The 15,921-nt window shown below is 48.6% G+C and overlaps 1 protein-coding gene across 10 annotated transcripts in view; it reads right to left on the bottom strand.

Annotated features, from left to right (window-relative positions):
- Window positions 1-15,921, bottom strand: part of APBB2 (amyloid beta precursor protein binding family B member 2) — a 1,314,926-nt gene that overhangs the window by 216,867 nt on the left and 1,082,138 nt on the right. The window lies entirely within an intron of this gene.

Genomic DNA, 15,921 nt, shown 5'->3' with positions numbered 1-15,921 from the left:
GAGTAGAATGTGGTCACTCACAATATAGTTAGCCAATGAGACTCACTGTTCCATGCAGTATGCTTTAGTGGCCGAAAAAATATGTGAAAGAAAACAAAAAATACAGCGCAGACTGGGACACAAAATGGGCTCAGGCACCCAAAAAAAAGTGGCCTTCATTAGTAAATTAGATAGCTAAAAAAAAGTTGCTTATGTTTGCTAAATGGGTCCGTTTTGAACTTCTAAAGTCACGCTGTATAAGTGTTTTGCAAGGAATGGAAGACTGCTTGAATTTGAGCTTGAGGCAGGCAATGTTTGTTTTAATATCAGGGAAAATAATAGCAAAACCGGCCCAACAGACCATAAAGCAGGCCCACAAAAAGCACAAATCAGCCCACACTTTGACCTTGCAGGCCAGCCCGTCAGGCACTGCCTGACACCCTGTACGCCAATATAACCCTGAATAGCCCTATGAAGAGGGCTAACTAAAAGCCCTTACAAGTAGGTATATTACGTGTATAATTTTATTAAAATAAAAAGGTATTAGCTGACACCAGATCTAAAAAAGAAGGGCCAATGGGTTGCATGGGCTGAACTGTAGCCACAGGGCAAGTTTCTACGCTATGGAATATTCTCAAAAACAACAACCCGATTGTTTGTTAATGAATTTTGTACAGACTTGGTTAATAGACTTTCAATCTTAACACATTTCATAAGTAATGCCAGAGTTAAGTCTCGTCTCGAACTTCCTAGTTTTACTGTATTTCCCCTTTCTAAAGAAGTATTTTGAAAACGAAAAATATGCAAAATCCATCTGGAACATGTTATTATGCTTTAAGCATGGTCATTAGCAAAGGTGTTCAGTGGTGTGAGAGGCAAACCTGCAGACATCACTCGGTGAATCCCAAACTCTTTAGGAGTCGGAAGCAGTGGGCGCTCACCTCCTGTAACATATTCACAGCGATGCCGGGGAAGAGATTTTTATTGTTCTCCAAATGTAATGCATGGGCAGTTGGTCTAATGTACTTTCGCTGCTCATCAGAAGCACATCAAAAGGCCCCCGAAGATGTTCTACCTTTAAAGCAAGGAGAACGGCTACAGAATACGACTTTAGGGAAAAAAGCGTAATGGGCTAATTTTATGAGGCAACCCAAGCGCCTCATGTTTTATTCATAGGAAGTTAAACTCTGCTACTTTTACAATGTGGATGCCGCGCGCTGCAGGCTGGCGGGAAAACTACTAACAGACGTCATTGAGCGACCGAGAGGATCCATACTCATCACCCTCGCATGACTCCTCACCGTGCCTTGTAAATAAGTGGGGTTCATCCGCTTGATTAACTGCAGCAGACGACTGACAGCTCTTAAACTGCACGAGGATTAAAAGAGCTGTTCTGACACTAGAGCCCTATGTTAGAAATTACCTGCAAACACACACACACACAGAGGTAATGGCAGCTACCATAATCCTTGGGTGGTGGGGTGGGGGTGGGGGATATGGGAGGGGGGAGGGGGTGTTAAAAATCAATAAACACACCTTGAGGGAAGACGCAACGTCCTCCACCAGCGGTTGTCTACATTCCAGGCTAGCTCCAACGCGGCGCCAGGAAACTGAGCAAGCCAATCCTGGAGCTGCTTCGCAGCACGAGAGCAGCGCCAGGATTGGTTGGTGCGACCTTTCTAAGCGCTCCTAAGAGCACTGGAGGCCTGCGCTTTCTCTAAGTAGAGAACTTTAAAATGTGCATGTCTGGCTGGCGAACCCATGGTAGCTGGCCAAACAGACATGCACATTTTAAAGCACACAACTCGCGGCGGCTAACACACGGCAGCACTGGCCCCACCCCGTCCTGTCACTCAGTTCAGGACGGGTCGGTTGCTCAGAAAGAAAACAGTAGTGAACTTTATTACCATTTTACTTTTCAGCTCTGACCTGTGGGGAGACGCTCCTCCGCTGAAATGGAGGAGCCACCACGCTCATATGACGAAATTGTGAAGTGGGACACAGTACTCTCCAATTATTTGCCTTCAAAAGTAAAAACAATGGATGGAAGAAGGCAGGGACCAGCCATGTGTAATTCAGTATCATTACCTCCCCAAAGGGGACAATGCAGTCCCAACCTGGATCTCGTTGGGACTCTTCGGCAGGCTGCAGCTCGAGTCACACAGATGGATGAGCTGCAGGAGTCCAGTATGGATGTCCTGTATGGATGTATGTGATGCAATTTAGATGTCTCACAGAGAAAACTAAACAAGTGATGGTTGAAATGCTGGAATGTACCTCAGTCACTGGTAGTTACTTTGGGGCGTATATTCCAGTCTGGGCCATGGAGGTGACGAGGTCACAAATTTGTGGGACGCGCCAAGACACAACAAAGCCTGAGGTCCAGTTTGGTTCTAGGAGCCAACGCACGATCTCGACCAGAACAAACTCATCATATGATACTTGAAATAGTCTTTTTGTAAATCACCGAAAAGATAGAACTCGTCAAAACAGATGTATAAATATCCCAAGACTCCATACAAATTAAGAAAAGAAAATCAATGTTTATTAACAAAAAAAATGTGTTTCAGATTTCAGTGACAACAATTTCAGTTTGCTTTTATTGTTTGTCAATAATTTAGCATGTGGCGGTGGTAAGCATGGGCGCCTTCTACTAACTGTCGTCTGTCTTGCTGCACAGCTGTTCACTGAGCGAGTATGAAGCGTTCCCACAGACCGTGTGGCTCTGGGGAGGTCTGCTGTCCGGCCTTCTGAAGGATGGTTTCTTATTAACTGAAATGTAATAAATACATGATCACCACCGAGAAAGACACGAGCATTGTGGCTGGCTGCACTGCTGAACGTTTACCCCATTTCACGCACAAGGGTTGCAGACCACCAAAGGTCCATGCCCTCTTCATGATCACAGGTGGTTGAGGCTGGGAGAGGTCCAGCCTGTTGCTGTGACAGGGTGGTTGAATTCAGAAGAGCTCCCAGAAAGCAGGTGAAACTGCGCAGAGAGGCTCATCAAAGGATGGACAATAATGAAAATTGAAACCTAGAACGCCTGCAGGTATCCAAGCTCTGACACTGTGGACAAGACTTGTGCAGAGACGCATGCAAGGGGCAGCATTTATTGATATGGCAACCAGCATGGAGGGGCTAGTGTTCAGAGAGTGTCCTTTAGCAGCACACTTACCTTCAGAGGTGTCAGTAAGGAGCATAAGCAGCTGCAATGACACTAGCGTCAAGGAACAGGGAGTAGGCCTTTTCAGCAGCACAAACACCCCGCCCCCGAAGCCAGACTAAGTTAATGGCCAGTCCGCTCTGGCTAATGAATATATAGGAACTTGAATGAGTTTCCCACAACACAATAAAAGGTGTCTGAGAATGTTCTGCAGGAATTAGAAGGTGTTTGAATAGTGTGAAGGTGTCAATCAATACCAGAATATGGGAGGTGTGTGGTGTTGTGACTATCCAACAGGTTCCACAACTGCAGTTTCTGAAATGTCTGATCTTCTCAGTGGGCACAGATAGCAAATGGCCTGCTCATAACACTTGTGACATTTGTTAATCTCAGATACAGTACTGCACAGTTATAAACCTCGATGAACTCAATGGCTGGCCACCTCCAGATCTCTGAAAGAGTCTAAGAGTCCCGCTTAGAAGATAGTGCCAAAATGGGAACCCCAAAAATGACTCAGGGACATATCTGCTTATCCGTCCCACCACCCCAATAAACATCTTGTAATGGTAAGTGTCACCATAAAGGCAGAATGTCCTGCACAGCCATAATGGTAATTTGGCAACCCTTACACACTAACAGACACATGCACTTCAATATGTTGATGAAACTGGAACAGTGCAGTGCGCCTGTGAAACTATTAAAAAAAAAAAGCAACAAAAGATTCATGACCTCTTAGCGAGGCTCCAGGTTACCATAACTAGGTTCTTTGAGGCATCCATACTTAGCTAGGACTCAATTCTTGAGCATTTATTCATCTTGTTCTGTTTCGGGGAGTTCTGTTCAGATTTCGTACAATTTGTGAACTTAATGGTACTCCTCTTCGGGAGCAACTCTTCCCCATGGGATGACTTCTGGTGGCCAGGTGAACTAGGCCCCTTGCCAGCACCCACAGAGCATGCAAAGAACAACGGAAGGGGGTGGGCGGGCGGGGGCACAGCAGCAACAACGGAAGGGGGTGGGCGGGGTCACAGCAACAACGGAAGGGGTGGGCGGGGGCACAGCAACAACGGAAGGCGGTGGGCGGGGGCACAGCAACAACGGAAGGGGGTGGGCTGGGTCACAGCAACAACGGAAGGGGGTGGGCGGGGGCACAGCAACAACGGAAGGCGGTGGGCGGGGGCACAGCAACAACGGAAGGGGGTGGGCGGGCGGGGGCACAGCAACAACGGAAGGGGGTGGGCGGGCGGGGGCACAGCAACAATGGAAGGGGGTGGGCAGGCGGGGGCACAGCAACAATGGAAGGGGGTGGGCGGGCGGGGGCACAGCAACAATGGAAGGGGGTGGGCGGGCGGGGGCACAGCAACAATGGAAGGGGGCGGGCGGGGGCAGCAACAACGGAAGGGGGTGGGCGGGCGGGGGCACAGCAACAACGGAAGGGGGTGGGCGGGGGCATAGCAACAACGGAAGGGGGTGGGCGGGGGCAACAGTGTAGGAGAGTAGGGTCTGCTTTCCTATGGTCACCCCAATTTTTTGCTTTTTGCTTAACTGGTTTTCGACTTAATGTGGTTGTGGGCCTGCTAATCAGACCCACAGCCTGCTGTTGTCTCTCTAAATTCACATACATGTACTATAGGTACATCACCAATTTGGTATTGGACACCTTATCAGCCCTTGTACAGTGTACTATAGGTACCCAGGGCATAGGTGCATCCAAGGCCTACCAGGGACTGCAGCATATCTTTTGCCACCCCTGGCTGGCCATCCAAACAGACACAACTGGCTGATCGCTCAGCTGGGGCAAGGTTGTGTAATCATCCCTTGCTTAGATATAGTATACCTATATCTAAACCTATATCTGGACACATATATACCTATAAGTCACTCCTATGGCAGGCCTTAACAATCCTGGAGGCAGAGTGCTTGGTTTTATGTGAGATGGTGCTCTAGCATGAGCTGAGCCTGTCTGCAGCTTTCGGAACCATTTCCTTATAGCTGTTCCAGGATATTGCCATACCATATACTCTTAAGTGCATTATAATCCTCGCGGTTATTGCTAACTTTGGTTTGGTTTTATCAAAACATGTCGTGTAAGGTGTCATACACTTTGGAATACTACCCCCTCGCCAGTTCTGGCGACGGGGGTAGCATTCCAACCTTCTAGAGGGAGAAGACATGTTACTTTACTTAAAACGCGGTTAATCCTAACCAGAGCCTCAGAATCACAAAATGGATGCTGCTGCCACAGACACAAGTCTGGCCTCCTGCTGCTGACCGAAACTTGGCAGGGGAGGCTTGGACAAAAGGTTTCCTGTCACAGGGAGGTGTTACACCACCCCAGACAGGAGATAGTGGATTGGGGTAGGGAGGGCTGAATGAAACTAGACACTGCCTGGGGCACACAAGGTGTCCCATGCAAAATCCAGTCAAACCGGTTCTGGGGCACTCCAGTCCCAGCTCTGGCGTGAAACTGGACAAAGGGAAAGGGGTGTAACCACCCCCTTCCTGGGTCCCACCCATAGGAGGGACCTAGCAGGATATCCAGACCCTTGATTTGGAATAAAAGTAGGAGCTGTGCCAATGCACATCAGATAATCCTGACTAAAACTTTGAAATGCAACTCTGGACCCTTCGACATCCCACTCGACGTGGAAGACTGAAGAATTTCCCTTGTGGTCAAGGCGTGACCTCCCTGTGCAAACAGGCACCATCCAGCCAGCGCCCAACGGTTTGCTTTGTTGCAGTTCCCGCCGGAGCTCGAGCGACAGAGATCGACAAGACCCAGCTTCCCTGACTTCCAACAGCCCAATCTACAGTCCCAGCAAATCTGAGACCCGTGGAGGCGACGTGAAGCGTGGGGCCGGCCATCTTGAAAAGACTGCGAAGTGCTGACCGTGCAGCTCCCGAGGGACCCTCGAAGCTGTGCATTGGGGTTTGAGAAGACCCAGCCCCGAGCAGCTCGTGCACCGAAGATCACCCCTCTACACTCACCGAGTGCTGCGTGGGGCCCTTTTGCATTTTCCTGCTCGACGCGTTGGTCCGGTCACTTGCCCGTTGGCTAGTGGCCCCAGTTCCGACGAACCTTTGAATTTACACCGCTGGTCTGGTTGCTCCAGACTGGCCCTAGCTCCCCTGAAAAGGAGCCACCGCTCTGACCTTGCTGGTCTGTGTAAGAAGCGATCTTCAAATCCTGCGTGGGTTGCATTTGCCAAGGCCTGTTAACTCCGATTCGGAAGCCGACACCGCCGACAGCGAGAGCCTTCGTGGGACAGCTCGTGATTCAATCCTAGTCATCCTCGGTGCCCCAGAGTCTACGTGGCAGCAGAGACAAGCTTCACGACAACCACCTGATTGCGCCCGACATCGCCTGGTTCCTTCCTGGTTCCATCCTGGTCACTGGCTAGTGACCCAGACTCTGTCCCCTCTGCTTTCAGGTACTCTACATCTTCGATCCACCCTTGGATCCAACCGGACTCTTCTCTCCTGGCCGCCTGCAGCATCTTCATCTACAGGCTCCATAGAACTCCACGACGAAACACGACACACTTTGACACCTATGCACCTGCTTCCTGTGGGTGAGGTAACGATTGAACGCCGGTGCTCCTGTAGTGGTTTACACCTCTAGTGTCCTAGTTTTAAGTGGCTAAGTTCGAGTCCAGTTGGAAGACTTCTAAAACAGTAACATTGTAACTTTTACGCACCATTGACTTTGCATTGGTGCATGCGTGTGCTTTTAGCGCTGCACCCGATTGCCGCGGGCTACTCCCGTCCTAACTGCTGTTAGTCCAGTGTAGTCCAAGCGATTCCCAAGGCCCTAGGCCTTACCATTGTTCGTAAAGTGATACTTATACCACTTATTTAGTATATGGTTTGAGTGGCCACCGGCCCTATCCATAACTGTGCAACTTTTGTATGTTTAACTGTGCTTTTGTTTAAACGCTTGTGCCTCTGCATTCATAAAGAGTACAGAGGATTATTCTAGTAATAAATACATATATATTTATAATATATAACTTGTGTGGTGTCCTTTCATTTGATATTACAAGATTGCATATGGTAAACCAGCTGGCTTCACATGCCCTCTTGAGTTAAGCCTAAGACTGCTTAGGTCTATGCTACCCCTAGGATAGCTTGTCTATAAGGTTGACTTACACCCACCACCATAAGGGATTGTTTGAACTGATACAAGGTGCCCACAGAACTGTGGACATCATACATCAGGCCAACTTCTCACATCAGCAACAACGGAAGGGGGTGGGCGGGCTGGGGCAACAACGGAAGGGGGTGGGCGGCGGGGGCAACAGCAACAACGGAAGGGGGCGGGCGGGCTGGGCAACAGCAACAACGGAAGGGGGTGGGCGGGCGGGGGCAACAGCAACAACGGAAGGGGTGGGCGGGGGCAACAGCAACAACGGAAGGGGGTGGGCGGGCGGGGGCAACAGCAACAATGGAAGGGGGTGGGCGGGGGCAACACCAACAACGGAAGGGGGTGGGCTGGCGGGGCACAGCAACAACGGAAGGGGGTGGGCGGGCGGGGGCACAGCAACACGCCGTTCACCCTGCTCATCAAAATCGTGATAAGAGCGCACCAACCAAGCATTTGCAGGTAATACCGGAAATTTCTCGGACTGCCGGTCACCGTCTATCTCCACTCCCGTCCTGATGTCTCTTCCTAGCCCTGCTTTTCAATCACCAGCCCCACCTCCCTCACCTTCACCTCTCTCGATTACCTCCGGAACTCCCTCTCACCACTGTACTTCCGCTCTCCCAATGCGCCTCAGGACGTTTGGGGCCAATTCTTGGTGAGTGGAGTGAAGAGGATGGAGGGAAAGTGGGGGAGACGTGTACAGTGACTAAGAGAGAGCGGCAGTAGTAGAGGGGGTCAGCGAATATAAACAGAAAATATTATGTGAGTTGGAGAGTACGGGGGGCTGAGTAACCATGTGAACGAAAAGGTGATGGAGTTCCAGTGTGTGTCTGATAGAGGGCATCACCGGGCTTGACCAAGCAAGACATTTAGTTGGTGGGAGAGCCAGTCACTCAAAGGGTGCTTTGCAGGCGCTCTGCCCCTGCAATCATTGGCCTCTCTGCTGAGACTGCAGGCCTGTCATGTGATGTCGTGCGCCGTGATGTGACAGAGGGCATCACCGGGCTAGACCAGTCAAGACATTAAGTTGGTGGGAGAGCCAGTCACTCAAAGGGTGTTTTGCAGGCGCTCTGCCCCTGCAATCATTGGCCTCTCTGCTGAGACTGCAGGCCTGTCATGTGATGTCGTGCGCCGTGATGTCACTTCCTGTGATGTAACCTAACTCGGAGAGTCCCCCCCACTTTTTTTTAGGACTTGTGCCCTGTTTTTAGGTACAATGTTTCTGTGTTAAATCATATCATCCCTGAAATCTAAATAAATAAACATACGTATACTAAAATAATGCGTGTAAAATAAGAAATTTTGCTGGCGGGCATTAAATAGAAAATGTACTTTTAAAAACAATACCAAACACTGAAGTTCTATAAGACGGAATATCCGTACAGGAAACAGAATCAGTCCAAAACTGTCGTGCTATATAACATATATATATTATATATATATACACACACACACACACACACACACACACACACACACATATATCCGTATTTATTTTTACTTTTACTGCTATGTATTATATGATACAGAGAGGTATTTTACTTTCCAACCCTCCAAGAAAACGTTCTTTGGCTCAAATGGTTAATGTTTATTGGTCTCTATCGCGTGGATTTTAAGCAAATCGCTTTTGTCAAATATGCTCCTGCTCGAGGCAAAACTACATTCTTTTATTTAGGGGCTCCTCTTCCTTTTTTGAAGCAATTCGGTACACTCAGGTTGCTGTGGAAGAGAGTTAATGGCTGATTGCAGTAGCATTAATGTAGCCCCAGCCATGCTCCCAGCTTGTCCCTAAGCCACCACTGCCTCCAACTGAGACATGCCACAAACTGACACACTGCTCTAGGTTTTGGCAATTGAGAAGTGCTTCAAATTTAGACAGATATAGGTAGTTAAGCACACAGAGCTGAAGTAATTGCAAAGTGTTAGGACGGGAAAGCCGGGGTTACAACCAATGCTTTTTACAATCACATTTATCGACCTCTATACCGACCACTTCTCTTCCCCCGAAAAACCCTGTGAACACTACTCTTGGGTCCTATCCTGAAATTGCATTAAGCAGAAACACAAAGAAGTGTTTCATTTTGCAGTGGTACTTTTAAAAATATGCTCCTGTTTGGTCAAGTTATTTTCACAATACTTCGGTATGCGGCCTGTTAAAGAATGTCTAAGTTTGAAAGCTATGGAGAGCGAACCATAGGTAAAGGCATTTCAAACAGGATCACAACGTGGCAAAGTCGGGAAGCTGGGGTTGCAACCCAGATTTCCCTGATGTGCAGCGTGGTAGTGAACTACTTGCCTGCATCTCCTCCCAAGGATGTTTCAAATTGCACCTCCCTAAAACTACAGAAGGTTACAACACATGTATTTACACGGCAGCATACTTTTTATCACTTTCTATACAAAGAACAGCTATTTACAGAGCGATCACACAGGTCATGCTATCGGGTTCAAATTATGATACTTTGTAGGGCCAAAGCACAGGTAAACCAAGTTTAGCTTTCCCCTGACCAAAAAAAACAAGCATTGGCATAGCCAATAGGTTTCGCCTTTGGGACCTTATAAGTGTTTAGCCTTGCAACAGTTGATGTTGTTGCACGAAGGATATTGTGCTGCATAACTAAATACTTATAAAGCCCCAAAGGCGAGACAAATTGGCAATGTCAATGCTTGTTATATTTATTTCTCCACTCCTGCTGTCCACCCTATGCATATTTCTCTCTTCTCTGCCTTCCTCCCTGGGTCTGTGTTGCTCACGTCCGCACCCCCCTCTTCTATGCCACCTCTGTATATTTCTTTATAACTGGCTCTGACCAGGTACAGTACACATCTTAACACTGGTTCTGGTCCTGCAGAGGTTGGTAGGATAGGGGAGGGTGAGATCAGTGGAGGGGTGGGAGTGAATGGTAAAAATGCTGGAAGTGGATATTTTCCTGACAGGCCAAAAGATGTGTGTATGTGTGTGTGTATACATACACACACACACATATATCTATGTATATATATATGTGTGTGTGTTTATATATTCATGTTTAACAAGAGAGCAATCCTGCAAAATGAGAGGTCATGTCCACACTGGTGCGGGTGCAGGACCCGTAATAATTCCGACACAAAGGTCCTGGGAGAAGATAATCTCAGGAAGGCTCGCACTCCACAGTGTCAGCTTTCAAAAAAAGCTTTATTGGCAACGCGTTTCGCCTGATCCCAGGCTTCATCACGGCCACAACAACAGATTCATGGCGCCCTTTCACTCTTAAAAAGCAAACGCAGGGTGGGCACTCATCATAAATACAGAAGAAGTACTGCATCTTTTTGCTATGGCCAGGGCCGGACTGGGAATTGAAAGCAGCCCTGGCAAATTTTGGCAGACCAGCCCCCCGACCGGCACTTCTGGGGGCAGCGGGCGGCCCGTGGGCTGTGGCAGCCAGGAGCAACCAAAGCAGGCAGGTCTGCTCACAAATAAATCGACACGTATGCTCCAGGGCACTAGTGCGCTGTGCGCCTGTGCAGTACAGGGCCAGGGACTAAAGAAAAATGTATAGGCCAAGGCCCAGGCTTGGCCTTAATTGAGTGATAACATGCATTTCCACCTCAAATCTCTGTTAACAGATCACTATCTGCTTTCATTTCATTTTGTCTACTCCCATTCTGCTTTTTTGCCTATTTTAATGGGCCACCCAAGGAAGAGGAAAAAATACGGTTTTATTTATCCAGTCCGCATCACTAAACCGCACCAACCTTATGTAACCATTTTAGAATGCTGTTTTTTGTTGACGTCTGATGGGAATCTGAGACCTATCTTGACATCATTTCCTGGCCAGCACCTTTATGTCTGCTGTTTCCCAGGGGATGTCAATCATTGTTGTGTCAAATGAGAGGTTGTGGCGTAACAGCTAGAGTTGCCGACTTTAGAGCTGTGGAACCGGTTCGAGCCTCGGTGTCAGCTCAACATCCTGTGATTCTGGGCAAATCACTTCATCTCCCCGTACCAAAAATTAATGTTTTTTTTGTAATGTGACTGGTGCTCAAGTAAAGGGCTCCAATACATTCGGGTTGCATTTTTTTTTTTTAAACAAGTAAATGACTTCCTGCTCTTTCTAAGAATTCCTCTTAGGCAGAAGGATATACGATACCATTTAGAAGCTGACCGTGTCAACAATACGTGCCAAGCAAATTAGATGTTATGATACATTTTAGAGAGCCTGCCATGTGGATGAACGTCATTCTTTGATTGTTGTGTGTACCTGTTTTGCAAAGGACATAAACGTTTTATTCCGAATAGTTTCTCTGCAGTAACATCCGAACCTTTTTTTACATTTATGAAGTGCAGCAGCTGATAAAGAGGGCCGCCTCGCTTATTGTGTAGCTCAGTCGCTGTGCATATTATTGAAAGTATTGGCCCTGTTTAAGGAGCATACCAGACTCAGAAACTCTCTGAAACTCTGAATTAGTAAATAAGCTGCAGGTAGCACAGCACAGCTCGGAAGTAATCGGGGCAGTGGGTGGGGTACCAGCTTTGAATTTGGATGCATGTTCAAGCATCCTGTGATTCTGTGCAAATTATTAAATCTCCCCATGTAAAGCGCTTTCATACCTTCGGGTCGAGTACGCGCTATATAAAACTGCAATAAAGAAAATAAAATAAAAACACCGCCGCAGCAATCATACCTACTTCCGAGCTATCCTCTCGTTCAGCTCATGTTCTAATATATACAACTCTTCCAGTTTAACTGAAAACGGGCATAGTTCTCGTGCACAGCACCTTGTTCATGATGAAGCCCCCCCCCCCCCCCCCAACCGGCCCTAACTTGAACGCCTGTGCAGGCCCAGATCAGAGCTGTGCATCTGTGTCTGAATGTAATCACACTTTCAACAACACTTGACACGTCCTGAGCTAATGTACGACATTTCCAAGAAATGCAAGATTTGTCAGTTCGCTCATGATTAGGTGCAGGAAGAAAAACTTGGAAAAACGTGGTAACCACAGCTCAATATTTCGGAGCTGAAAATCATGCAGTAGTTCCTTTAGTTTAATCCCGCCCATAGTGCCATTATGAATATATCCACCCCCCCCCTCGGCCCCCCTTCGCTACACCCTCCAGATTCCGACCCCTTATAAACCATGTGTTGTCATTTGTCATCTGCCTGCTGGAGACAGGTAAAGGTAATGCTCATGTGATCTGGTTACCTGCCAGGGTCAGGGCAGCCCCAGAGACCGGGGTGCAGGGGCACTCTCAGCAAAGCGCATAGAAAAGAGAACACAGAAATGGGGCGATGCTGCGCCGGCCGGCCTCGTCGTTTTAGCTCTATGTTCACTCTGCACATAACCTGAACAGCATTCTCGATGAAATGGCAACTTAATGTTACAAAGGCAAACAATAAAAACGCGCAGACACACACACGATGTGAAATGATCTCTTCAATAAGCTGCCCCCCATAAATGACAATAGAGCTAATACAAAGAGTGCACGCTTTGCTTCCTATCCCACTGTGGCCCTCTTGTCTTAAGACTTGAGCTCTGCGCCACCCGTGGTTGCCTACATGTACTTCGATCCTACTGTTAGTTACCCGCGTTGAACCCACGCTCCTATTGCACGTTCAGCTGTGGTATTGCATGATATTAAGTGATTGCAAATGCAAACAATTTGCAAAAATGCAAATGACACTCACCTGCGGGCGGCGGGCGGCGGGCGGCAGACAGTCGGCAGCAGGGACACTGGGACAGGCAGGGGCCAGGGCCAGGGGGCCTAGAAATAATTAAATTATGGGAACGGACGGTGCCACCGAGAGAGGGCCTCTCTCGTCGTTTGACCTAGATGAAGTTAGTTTTCTGGAATGCGTGTTACACGCACTTTTTATCGCGCTAGCCCTAATGCGCATGTCACCAACAGCCGCGCCCACCTCATCCACACACCCCTAAGGTGGGTGAACTAAAGAAGACTGAGAGCCTGCGCAGACGCGGCGGAGGGTGGAGGCATCTGCACGCTGCCCGCACGCACGACGCACCCCCTAAAATGGCCCTCGCAATCCAATACATTATTTCATTAGCAGCAGAGATTGATAACGTTTTCGTTAGGTGAGAGTGAGAGTCACGCAAACGCACGTGCGCAGCAGAGTACAGTAGTGAAGTCAGTGACTACTGTACTAGTGAGTGTACAAAAAAAAAATCGGCCCCAGCGCCAATTCCGGCCCCCGCCCAAAAAAACGGCCCCAACTCCTGGCAGCCGACCGGGGGATTGCCCGGTGCCCGGCATTGCCAGTCCGGGCCTGGCTATGGCCCATCCATTTAACACCCGATATGAAAGTCATTCCTAACATTATTAGTAAAGCCTACATATCGTTGTTAACATAAACATTTGGCTGCTGCATTAAACCACATTTGTAGTGAGCAAAGTACATTCAGTACAAAAATAAAATTAAATAAGAGAAACATAAATAAATATAGAAAGGCCAAGTGGCTTCAGTGCATATTCATATTTCATGAGATTACCCTCATAATTCCATGCGCTGTATGCCTGCCAAGTGGCCAAAAAACTCCACACCCATCATGTCTACTGAATTGCACATAAGCAGGCAACCATCAGGCATAAAGATTTAAAATTATAAATATGTACAAAATTACAGCTGGCACAACAATATACAGTACCTCTCTCAATGCCCTACAAGTATTAGCAGAATTAAGATCCTCTAACCCCACTGTTTGTAAAAGGGAGTGACCAATACAAAAACCCTTGCACACTGCGGTAATCTGTGAGATTTGCAGCCTTGATGGTTGGCATGTCACATGATCAACTCAAGTCTACTGTACTGAGTGTAAACTTACCCACAAGGCTACCACCTGGCTCATAGTCATAAAACTGTGGTTGGCAAAACAAAATATTATCTATTCTATAATGTTTTAACATGGATTACCAATGCAAAGATTCTATTCCCTGGTCACCAGCACCGAAACCCTAGTCTACTACGGTAGTCTGTGAGAAAACGTGGCACCATCACCAGGGCGCCTTATTTTGCGTTTCAGAAGCACAGGCCCTACATCTGAGTAATGTGCCATCCATATTCGCATTTTTGTGTATTTGGGGTTAATGGTATACTTTATTCCATCGCCTGCATGCCTCGTGCCCAGCCCCAGTAATCACTAAATTCACTGAACATTTCGAAAAATAATCTGCAATAAGCACTTAGTGTGGGGCGTGCCAGTGCTTTAGATGGAAACGTAGAAGTGTGGGTACTCCCTAGATAGAGTACCTGTTTGCTTTCAAGAAGTGCCGGTACTCTTTCATTAAATGTATTGCATCAGTGCTGAGAAGTGCAGATACTCTCCCTTTCCAATTAAAGAAATGCAGGTACTCAGTACCGGACAGTACCTGCCCATTTAAAGCACTGGGGAGTGCCCTCCATCAACCCCGTCCGCTGAGCTCCCCTTCAAACCTGATGCCTGCAGCGCAGCCAAAGGTCACATGCTGCATCAATCCCCGTCTCTCAAGGCGCCGACGAACGCAGCCTTCGGCAGAAAAATAGTGTGGAGGAACAAGGGCCCCCGACTAACTGTGGCCCCTTTAGCTACAGTACAAAATAGAACCCACCTCCCCTCCCGCTCCCCAAAGGGTGAAAAACACATGTTCTCAAAGTTATTTAGAGTAAAAAATGGCCTTCGAAAACACGACCTCGAGCCAACCTCGTAAGGTTTGAAAATGGAATTATTGGCCGGGCCACTGCTCCGATCCCTTGAGCCGGGCATTTTTGCCCACCCCCTCCCCTTACGAGCAGGGTAGCGTGCCAGCTGCCCGCGAAGCAGGGGATTAATCCGGAGCAATTTCTCGCAAATCTTAGGAGGGCCCATCGCAATGAGACTTCCCGGGAAAAGTTACCCGGACGCCCCTACAACAAACATAACCAGACCCGAAATAGAGCCCGGGTGTCATCAGGAGATTTAGGCCAGGTGACGGATGGGCTCGAGGCAGTTGGCAGCGGAAAGCTCTGACTGCTGAAAAGTTTAATCTCAGCTTGGATGTCGCGGTGGGCACTCCCCTCCTGGCGGGCCTGGGGGGAGAGGGCCGAGGGGTCTTAGCAGCTTGGAAAGTTGGCACACAGTCGCTTTACAGCATGTCTCAACAAGCATTTACGGACGGGAGGGGGGCGGGAAACAGACAGGGGGAGACACGGACAGCGAAAATACACGGAGAGCGGGAGGGGGGCGGGAAACAGACAGGGGGAGACACAGCGCACGGAGGGAAACAAAATACACGGAGAGCGGGAGGGGGGCGGGAAACAGACAGGGGGAGACACAGCGCACGGAGGGAAACAAAATACACGGAGAGCGGGAGGGGGGCGGGAAACAGACAGGGGGAGACACAGCGCACGGAGGGAAACAAAATACACGGAGAGCGGGAGGGGGGCGGGAAACAGACAGGGGGAGACACAGCGCACGGAGGGAAACAAAATACACGGAGAGCGGGAGGGGGGCGGGAAACGGACAGGGGGAAGAAGGCACAGAGGGAAACAAACACGGGCATACCTTCACTGCAAGGAGAGAAAATGGCAGACACAAGCTTCCGGATTTTGAGGATTTGTGGGCGTGGAGGGGGGCGGGAGAGGACAGGGGGGGCGGGAGAGGACACGGACGGCGGGAGGG

This window comes from Lissotriton helveticus, chromosome 2_2, assembly GCF_964261635.1.
Source record: "Lissotriton helveticus chromosome 2_2, aLisHel1.1, whole genome shotgun sequence".
Taxonomy (NCBI): Eukaryota; Metazoa; Chordata; class Amphibia; order Caudata; family Salamandridae; genus Lissotriton; species Lissotriton helveticus.
Note: the sequence above shows the minus strand (reverse complement) of the source record. Positions and strands in the feature narration are given on the sequence as shown.